The following is a 9,995-nucleotide window of genomic DNA, read 5'->3' on the forward strand; positions in this document are numbered from 1 at the left end:
CAGTGTTAAACAAGTTCCTTGTAAAATGCATTGTAATTTCTAATTCTGATATTATCCACTAGAAGCCGAAAATATGTTTTCAAATACTTGCCTTGAAATTATTTATCTGTAAAACCGAAGTCAATGCTTAGCTGTTACTTTTGATTATATTTGAGGTATTTACAGAAATAATTGTCCCCTTGTATTTCCAAAAAGAAATTTTATAAATGGAATTCAGCAGGGCAAAATTCTGAAATTTTTTTTGAGACCTTCAGGATTGATATGTGCTGTTTTGGAAAAAATACTTTTTTCAAAGTTACTCAGAAACACTGAAGATATGCTTTGTCCAGTTAATCTCCTTTGCATCAAAGACTGTGAGCTCCTAACAAATGCTTTCTTGACTCATTCTTCAGTCACAGGGCTACAAAAATCCCCATCTGTCACTTTACTATTTTTGCACCAGTTTAGATATCAAAAAGAATGACTTTGTTCAGGCAGTTAGGATGTATACCCTAATATCTAATAAAGACTAAATGCCCTATTGATAGTGAGCAAATTTGTGACAAAAATACATATGTGACAGCTTGAATTGTTCAACACAAATGTGCTTTACTTAAAATAACCAGTACAAAAACAATGCATTCTATGAGCAACAGTTGGTGAGGTGGAAGTATTAGAAAGAACACAACCTTTGTAGTCAGTCAGAACAAGACAACTAAACCTCACATACCTAACTAATTGGTTAAAGTGACAACTCTTTCTTCACTTGACCATAGTGTCAAGAAGAGAGAACACCTAAGGTCTAAGGCCCCAAGAGCTGCCAGCCATTGAAACCACAAAATATTCCTGGTCTCAAGTAGGAGTTTCAAATTCTATTTCACAAGAACAAGACATAAGTGAAAGAGCTGATAGGGTCTGTGTAGAACCGAGGACTACACTTATTGAGGTATTAAAATTATTTTTTATTCCCTAAATTAGTCTAACCAAAAAAAGAAAATGTAGTCCAGTCTATTGCAACTCATGGCGACCCTGTGCATACTGGAGTAGAACTGTGTTCCACAGGATTCTCAATGTTGACTTTTCAGAAATAGGACACTAGGTCTTTTTTCCAAGGCACCTGTGGGGAGACTCGAATTTCCAGCCTTTTGTTTAGTAGATGAGCCTGGTAAACATTTACTTCACCCAGGGATTCCCAAAGTAGCCTAATAAGACAGACTACCGGTGGGAACTTTTCTACTTCGCAACCTCCCTAGACGGTACTTTCACAGAATTATTTCACTATACAGTTAGAGCCATATCGTACTTCAAACTGACCTCTCTTATTTTTGTCAGGTCAATAACAAAGGTTTTAATTCAAAAAGAATAACGGCCATAGAATTATAATTTTTTTTTCAATTTGTCCTCTGCAACCAACAACTACGTGCCTTGTCTAATGTTGACTTCTCAAAAGTTTATTTTATCTGTCAAAGGTCAACCCTTAATTGTATTCTAGACTTGAATTTGCCTCCCTCCCCAGGGATTATCCTCTGGAATCTCCTTTTGCTCCTATATAGTCAATGTCTCCCATTTTACTAACTCATCTCAAAACAAATTGGCTCCTTTCAATCCTCCAGCTGAAAATAAGCAGAAAATGGTCCACAAAAGAAAAAGATAAACTGGACTTCAAAATTAAAACTTTCACTTTGCAAAAACCCTGCTGAGAGAGTAAAAAGAGAAGCTACAACTGGGAGAAATTATTTACAAAATTACATATCTGACAAAAACTAGTACTTAGTACTTGGAGTACTATTACTAGTACTTAGTACATAAGGAACTTTCAAATTTCAGTAAAAAAAAAATTCAATTAGAAAATGGACAAAAGATATGCAGATATTTCACTGAAGAGGACAGAAAGATGGCAAATAAGCCATGAAAAGATATTCAAGATCATTAACCTTTAGGAAAATGTAAATTAAACCTACAACATGATATCACTTCACACCTATCAAAATGGTTAAAATTAGTTAAAAAAAAAAAAAAGTGACAATACTGGATGCCAGCAAGGATACAGAGAAACTGGAATACTCATAAATTGCTGGTGGGAATGTAAAATGGTGCAGCTACTCTGGAAAAGAGTATGGCCATTTCTTACAAAGCTAAATATGCATTTATCATACAACTCAGCAATCGCACTCTTGAACATTTAACCCAGAGATATAAAAATTTATGCTCACACATCCTATACACAAATGTTCATAGCAGCTGTATGTGTAATACCCGCAAACTGGAAACAACTCAAGTGTCCTTCAACAAGTGAATGGTCAAACAGACCTTGGCACATCCAGAGCATGGAATACTGCTCACTCAACAACAAAGAGGAGCAAATTTTTTTTTAACCCAAGGGAATTAAAAAAAAAATCCAAACCTGTTGCCATCAATTCTGACTTATAGCAACCCCATAGGATAGTAGGACTGCCCTCCTATAGGACTGTAGAACTGCCCCATAGGGTTTCCAAGGAGTGGCTAGAGGATTCGAACTGCTGACTTTTTGGTTAGCACCCAAGATCTTTAATCACTTTGCTACTAAGGCCCCCAAGGGAATTATGCTGAGTGAAAAAAGCCAATCTTTTATATGAATACATTTATATAGCTTCTTGAAATGGCAATGTTATAGATATGAGAGCAAATCAGTGGACAAGTGTTATGAACGGGGGAGGGAGGAAAGTAGCTGTGGCTATAAAAGGGTAGCATGAGGGAACCTTGCGATGAAACTGTTCTTTTCATTGACCATGGGGGTAGTCAGGCAAAACTATGCACATATTAAATTCACATGTAACTAATACCCTCACCATGTTCAGTCATTTGCTGGAGCAGTCCAAGGGAAGCATGTCTCATAGTGAACATTACCGTGGATCCTAAAATGTGGCAGCTAAAGTCTGCAAACAGTTATACACTCTTCATGGGTTTCTCTTAAAGGCATCTCAGCAGCCTCCATGGATTCACAAATAGTAGCAACACTACTGTCTTTCTCCGCCCCTGATCACCTTAGTATCTCAGTATATTAGCTGAAACAAAACAACTATATATATATTCATACATATACACGTGTATATATATGTGTGTGTATATATCTTCTCTTTTTTTTCTTTTCTAATTTGAAGGCATGCTGGTAAAGTGGTCACAAAAACCCTCTACTTATATCTATAAATAAAGGAGGATATTGAACAGCAGAAGGTAAACAGAAAATTGGTAACAGGGAAGAATCAGAAGGAAATCTCCAATGAAATCCCCTTGTTGCTGCTGCTCACACCCATCCCTGTTCTTAATCCCACCCTCACCCCCTGCTACACTCACACCTTCCTCCCAAATCCTTTTTCCCTGAACTCTGACAGAGGTGGCTAGATTACACCAAAGTGTGTTATCTCATTCCACATATAGAATTGCAACTGAGATGAAGCTGCCCAGCTGAGGACAATATTTGCCAGGTAGTACACTCATGTAACTAGTTTTTGCTCATGAAATGTGAGTGGAAATGGTATATGATTTTTGTGTTATTGTTGCCTACTTCTAGAATAGGGTAAAAAATCATGACATAGAAACTAGGAGTACACATGTGTCAACGAAGAAAACATAACCCATGGTGAAGGAAGAAACACAAGAAACAAAAGAAAATTCCTCCACATCTGACGTATTGAAAACCTCAGGAGGCCATGAATTCAATAGAACAAAGGCTTAAAGTAACATGAATAGACCAAAAAATGCAATGAAAGAGAATACTTCATAACAAGAATACTTCATAGCAAGAATACTTCATAATAAGAATAAACAAAATTGAAAATGAAAGGAACAGAATGGCATGGCTACAAACCAAAAAGCAACACAGAGGAAAGGCTTGAGATAATTACTGTGAATACAGAACATCCAATAAGATTAAAACACTTTGAGAGCAGGTAATAAATAAAGAAGACAGAAAATAATTTAATTAGTTTAGTGGTAATTTGTTTGCTAGCCTGGAGAATGTATCAAAGCTATCAAAACAATTCTAGTTTATAAAAAGCATATGGAAATGAAGAAAAAGTAGAAATTGTAAACAAAAAAAGGTCCATTATGTTCCAGGAAAGGTAATGAAATTCAAAATTTAAAGATAAAGACAGACTTCTATTGTCTTGATGCATGAATGAGTTACACAGAAGCTGGACCTATCAGGCTGCCCTCCTCTTTCTAAACAGTAATATACAGCGCTAGAAGAAAAGCGAACGATTCCAATGAAGTCCTAAAACAGAGAAAGTATGACCCCAGAATATGATCCCCAGTTTCACTTCAGTAGGATCCCATCTCAGGCATGATCTGCAACTCTTTCACTTCCTTTACCAGGGCTTTTCTGACTCCATGGTGTGGAATACCTCTGGGAGCCTGCCCGGCACTCACGGGTTTCATGTGCAGCCTAGAAATGTGGGAAAAATGAAACCCTGTGGGCTTTCCCTCCCTACTGGGTCAGGGAAGCCAGTAAATAAATTCATAGCCCTTTCATCCTTCAGGTGGGTAATTTTGAGATGCATTCTGAACTGTTTCATAGAAATTCATGGATGGATAAATCCCTAGTTACCTACAGCAGTGACTAACTCAATAACCCTCCTCTGTTTTAGTCTCTGCAAACCTCCACTCCTGTTCTCTGAGATCACTAGTCAAAATAAATTGCATTGTGCAAGCCCTTTTTTCCTGTTTTGCTTTCCATCGGGAGCCCAGGGTAACACGCTTGGTACCAGAAAGGTATCAAATAAGATGGAAAACAGGCCCACAAAATGGAATTCTGGAACTGGATTGTTCACCAGTGAGATTTGTCAAGGACCCCGCTGATGATAGAACATGGAGTAATGTTAGTCCCCAGCATTTGGTAGCAGCACAATTATTCAGATCTTCATCAAAGGTAGATTGGAATAAGGAACAGGTGAAAGTGAAACGTTTGCTTATGCAGATGCTATGGCACTTGGACATCATGGAGTGACGATAAGTATAAGAACTGTGGAATTACCTGCCTTAAATGCATTGAAAGCTTTAAGAAAATAAAATGACTGGTTCAGGTCAACCAACTATCAGCTCAAAACATTTTGATTAAGGGGCTTCAAGTTTTTCGATAAGGGACACCAGCACGAAGATCATGCAAAATGATAAGATAGAAAGGCATAAGAAACAAAGCACCCTGGTCAGATCCCTCAAAGTGTGTTCTCTATATGCAGGAGAGACTGAACCCACAGAGGATAGAAAACAAAGCTGGAAGAATATAAAGCCCTTAAAAAACCAAACTCATTCTCGTCAAGTTGGTTCCAACTCATGGTGACCCTGTAGGACAGAGTAGAACTGCCCCACAGGGTTTCCAAAGAGTTCCTGGTGGCTTCAAACTGCCAACCTTTTGGCTAGCAGCCAAACTCTTAACCGCTATGCCGCCAGGGTTTCCATAAAGCCCTTACGAGGGGTGAAAGGCCCCTGGGTAGTGCAAACTGTTTGTGCTTGACCACTAACCCAAAAGTTGGCAGTTCCAACCTGCTCAGTGGTGCCACAGAAGAAAGGCCTGGCAATCTGCTCCAGTAAAGAATACAACAAAGAAGGGCCTATGGGGCGGGGGGGACCCATTTTGAAAGTCAGAAGGCTTCAAGAGCAGAGTTTACAAGATCTCTATCTCTTGCAGCTATAGGACTGTTGTGATTAGCTTCGTTCAAGTCAGCCCTGACTCATGGGGACCTCACATGTTACTGAGTAGAGCTGCGCCATATGCTTTTCTTGGCTATAATCTTTACAGAAGCAGTTAGACCTTTTATTCTGTGGAGCTGCTAGGTGAGTTCGGCCCACCAACCTTTAGGCTAGCAGCCGATTGGTAACCACTCGCAATGCACCACCCAGGAGACTGTGCTGAACAGAGCTCAGGGATATAATTATAAGGGTAGTTCAAATGAGATTGCATATGAGGTTGAATGCACAGTTAAATAGTGGGATCCTGATATCTGGGTGGAGAAGTCTGATATCCTTGAACCCCTCCTCTCCATTCCCCTCTTCTCCAAGGCAGAGGTCCGATGGCAGCACCCAATAGAGAGAGTCAAGGAGAATGTAATTACTATAGAGGGCAGAAAGGTCCTCATTTACATTTTATAGACTGAGCAAAAATGCATATAAATGCAAGAGAAATTCTTAACACAAATTTATGTGTATTTTTAACATTAGGTTTGAACTATATTTTGAAAACCTTTGTGATCTGGGAGATGAGATACTGGTTTGGAGTGATTATGGCCTTGAGAAAGTTGTTTAAACTTGTTAAATCTCAGCTTTCCTGGTTTTTAAACTGCCTCCTGGATGCTTCTTTTGTGACATATGTCATTCTTAGTGTTGACAATAGAATGCTGGGCCACAGATCTGCTGTTTCTCTGATCTGCTGGCACACCAGTGGAGGATACAAAGTCTAAAGGAATTGAAAAGGAATAGACAATGACCTTAGTTAGTGACAAGTGCCCTGAAGAAAAAGCAGGGTGAGGGGATAGAGTTTTGGGTACTACTATAGATGGAATGGTAAAGAAATCCTTCGTGAGGAGGTGGCACTTGAGAAGAGAACTGAATAACACAAGAGATGAGGCCCTGTGGTTTCTGGGGGACCACGAGTATAAGGCCCTGCATAGGGAACATGGTTGATACATTTGAAGCTCAGGATAACTGCCACTAAGAAAAACAAAGGGAGCGAATTTAGGGACTCAAGTCACAGAAGTAGTCAGAATTCAGATCATTCATGTAATTGTTTGAAGATTAAATCAGATGATATTGGCAATATTTTTGGCATATGGTGGTGCCAAGTTCAAAAGGCCAACTATAATTTTTACTTCATCTGAAACAAGCATATTACAGGAATTTTAAAGAACCAAGTTTAGATTTCATAAAAAGTATAAATTCATTAATTCTGTAACATATGGTATGTTATTACTTAGAGAAACTATGACTCTCAGATGTAACTAGTTGAATACATATCAGAATAATCATTCTTTTATGTGAAACTAATAAAGAGACAAATAAAAGGTTTATTATGTAGGCTAAACCTATTATGTAGTTTTAGACTACAGAATAAGCACACTCTTGAATTGAGTAAGTAAAAGATTTTTTTAATATAACCCCTGGTGTTTCCAATCAAAAGGGTTTTAATTACAAAGGAGACCTGAATCAGCACTATTACCTGAAAAACAGTGACTAGAAATGAAGAAGTTGCTGCAGTAAATGAAAGCCAATTTGCCTTCAATAAGCTTTGTATAAGAGAAGAATAATCATGGCATAGATCAAATAAATATCAGCATCTAGGCAGTGCCAGCTATTTAGGGACTTGGGGTGGCAGGTAGAAGGCAACAGATAGAACGAGGGAACAACACCCAGAAGAGATGGTATAAGGAAAAAGCTGAAATCAAGACTTTTGATGAAGAATCTACATAGACTTTAGGGTAGGGTAGGAATTGCCAAATACTTTTGACAGATAAAGTGAAAAATGTATCACACATCACATTCTAGCTAGTATTTCACAACATTTTTCCTATTCTCTAACAATTGTTTTATCATAACTGCTGTAAAAAATCTTTTGTGAAACCCACAAATGTCATGGTATTTAGACTATGTTTAGAAGATAACAAAAACATATTTAGGAGAAAAAATAAATCCATGTATTACGTTATCAGTGACAGTGACTTAGTGCCAAAAACAAATTGAGTTGAGAAAATATTTCATCCATTCATTTGCTTTTAATTTTGTGACTTATATCGAGAGACATCTCTTTGAATAATTTTCTCATTGTCGTCATACAGATTATCATAACTGAGTGCCAGAAAAGGGAAAAGAAATATGAAGAGACAGGGTAAAGGAAACTAGGTTGTAACGTTCAAGAAAAAACTGAAGCCATGTCAACCTTGCTCACGATGATAACCCCTGCATCAGGCTGAGAGTATGCATTCAATGAATACTTGCTGAATGGGTAAATAGATGAACTAAAACTTTCTGGTCCCTACTCAGTGTCAAATTATCACAAAATCCTCGCAAGTATTCTTGTTATATTGATAAGAAAACTGATTTGTTCCAGACAGTGTATCATGATATTGGGATTCAGAGCCATGTTGAGTACCTCCACCACCTAAAGTCTTTACATAATCATCTTAAAAACACACACTTTTTGATGACACTGATCACTTTTGCCAGGGCACATGTGTATAGTCAGTCCACAAGAGTTGGGGAGCAGGATGCTGAATGAATAACACTTTTTAAACTGCCTGAATGGGCAATATTTCACCAGTAAGACTGAGCCACTTTTCTTTGTATAATCAAATGTTTTCTGCAACAAAAGTGATAATTTAGTTAGAAGATACAATCTAAAATTATGAGCACGTATTACAGCACTACAGTCAACTATCAGGGAGACACATAAAATTAGAGTCAGTATGGTCAGACCTTTGCAACTAGCCAGTTCAGCTCTTGTGGATTTGATCAGAGAAAATAATCTGCTTCTCAATTGTGAGCTGTTGTCCATAAGGAAGTCCAGGCAGATCAGCTCAGATCCATCAGCCCTCTCAGCTTAAACAGCTCCAAGTACATGCCCACTGGTGGTAGATCAATAGCATCATCATATACAAAGGCTGCTTAAACATGTGCTTATTGCCTGTTGACATATCGATGTTTGCTACCTACGCTCACTGCGGTATTTCTTCCTATGCAGAATTTATAGCCTCAATTTTAGGAAAGTGCCTATACAACATTTTTCACTATGGCCACTTATTTGGCTGTCTTTCTATATTTTTTTTTTATATATTATTTCCTTAATATATTATCAAGTTTCTACCAACACCCCCACCCAAAATTTGTCAGAAAATTTCTATATTCGATAGAGTAGATCCTTTCTAATTCTATACACAGTGAAGATATTTAGCATCGAAAGGACAGCATTATATTATGGCTGTATCTTTAGATTGTGTTAGATAACCAACAGTGAGTCATTTCTGCAGAGTTCATAAATGCCAAATTCCTGATTAAAGTTCTCGACATTAAGATCTGTTCCAGTCTCATTAATGTGTTTTAAAATCATGATTCAAAACATTAGAGGAAAGTGCTGTCAAGGTTGAACCAGTGAAAAATTAGTCATATTGTCATAATTACATCCAACCAACAAACCTGTTGCTGTCAAATTGATTTCAACTCATAGTGACCCTATAGGACAGTTTAGAACTGCCCTATAAGGGTTTCCAAGACTGTAATCTTTACAGAAGCAGACTGCCACATCTTTCTCCCATGGAGCAGCTGGTGGGTTTGAACTGCCAACTTTTTGGTTAGCAGCTGAGCACTTAACCACTGCACAATCAGGGCTCCTTCATAATTATATGCCAAATATCAAGTTATCAACAAGCTCTTCCAAATCTGGCACTATTTGAAAGCCTCTGTGTATCCTTATTTGCCAAACACTGTATTTTTATGCAAATAGCGTGTGACTTTTATGTTTGTTTGCCAACCATCCCTCCTCCCACAAGGTATTTTCGTTAAGTGCTGCTATGCCATTTTTTTTTTAATATGTTGCACTAAAAAAATTAGCATAGCACACTTACGAAAATACTTTGTGGGGGGAGGGCGCGATTGGCAAATGAACATAGAAGGTGTGCATTATCTGCATAAAAATATAGTATATGAGTTTATATTGACCTTTTAAATGCCTACATGAGTCCATGATTATACCAGGGAAGTATATATTATGACATTCAAGACCAACCTCCATAAATCTCACAAAGTTAAATATTTTCTTACCCAGGCATCACCATAAGAAGCATGTTACTGTATTTTGATGCACATAAGGCACAACTTGGACATTTGTTTGCCAACAATTCCTCCCCACTGTGAGGTATTTTCATAAGTGCTATGCTAATTTTTTTAAAGCAACATGTAAAAAAAACTGGCAAAGAGGCATTTATGAAAATACCTCGCTGGAGGAGGGCATAGTTGGTAAACACAGAAGGTGTGCATTATTTGCATAAAAATAG

Source organism: Loxodonta africana, chromosome 2 (assembly GCF_030014295.1).
Source record: "Loxodonta africana isolate mLoxAfr1 chromosome 2, mLoxAfr1.hap2, whole genome shotgun sequence".
Taxonomy (NCBI): domain Eukaryota; kingdom Metazoa; phylum Chordata; class Mammalia; order Proboscidea; family Elephantidae; genus Loxodonta; species Loxodonta africana.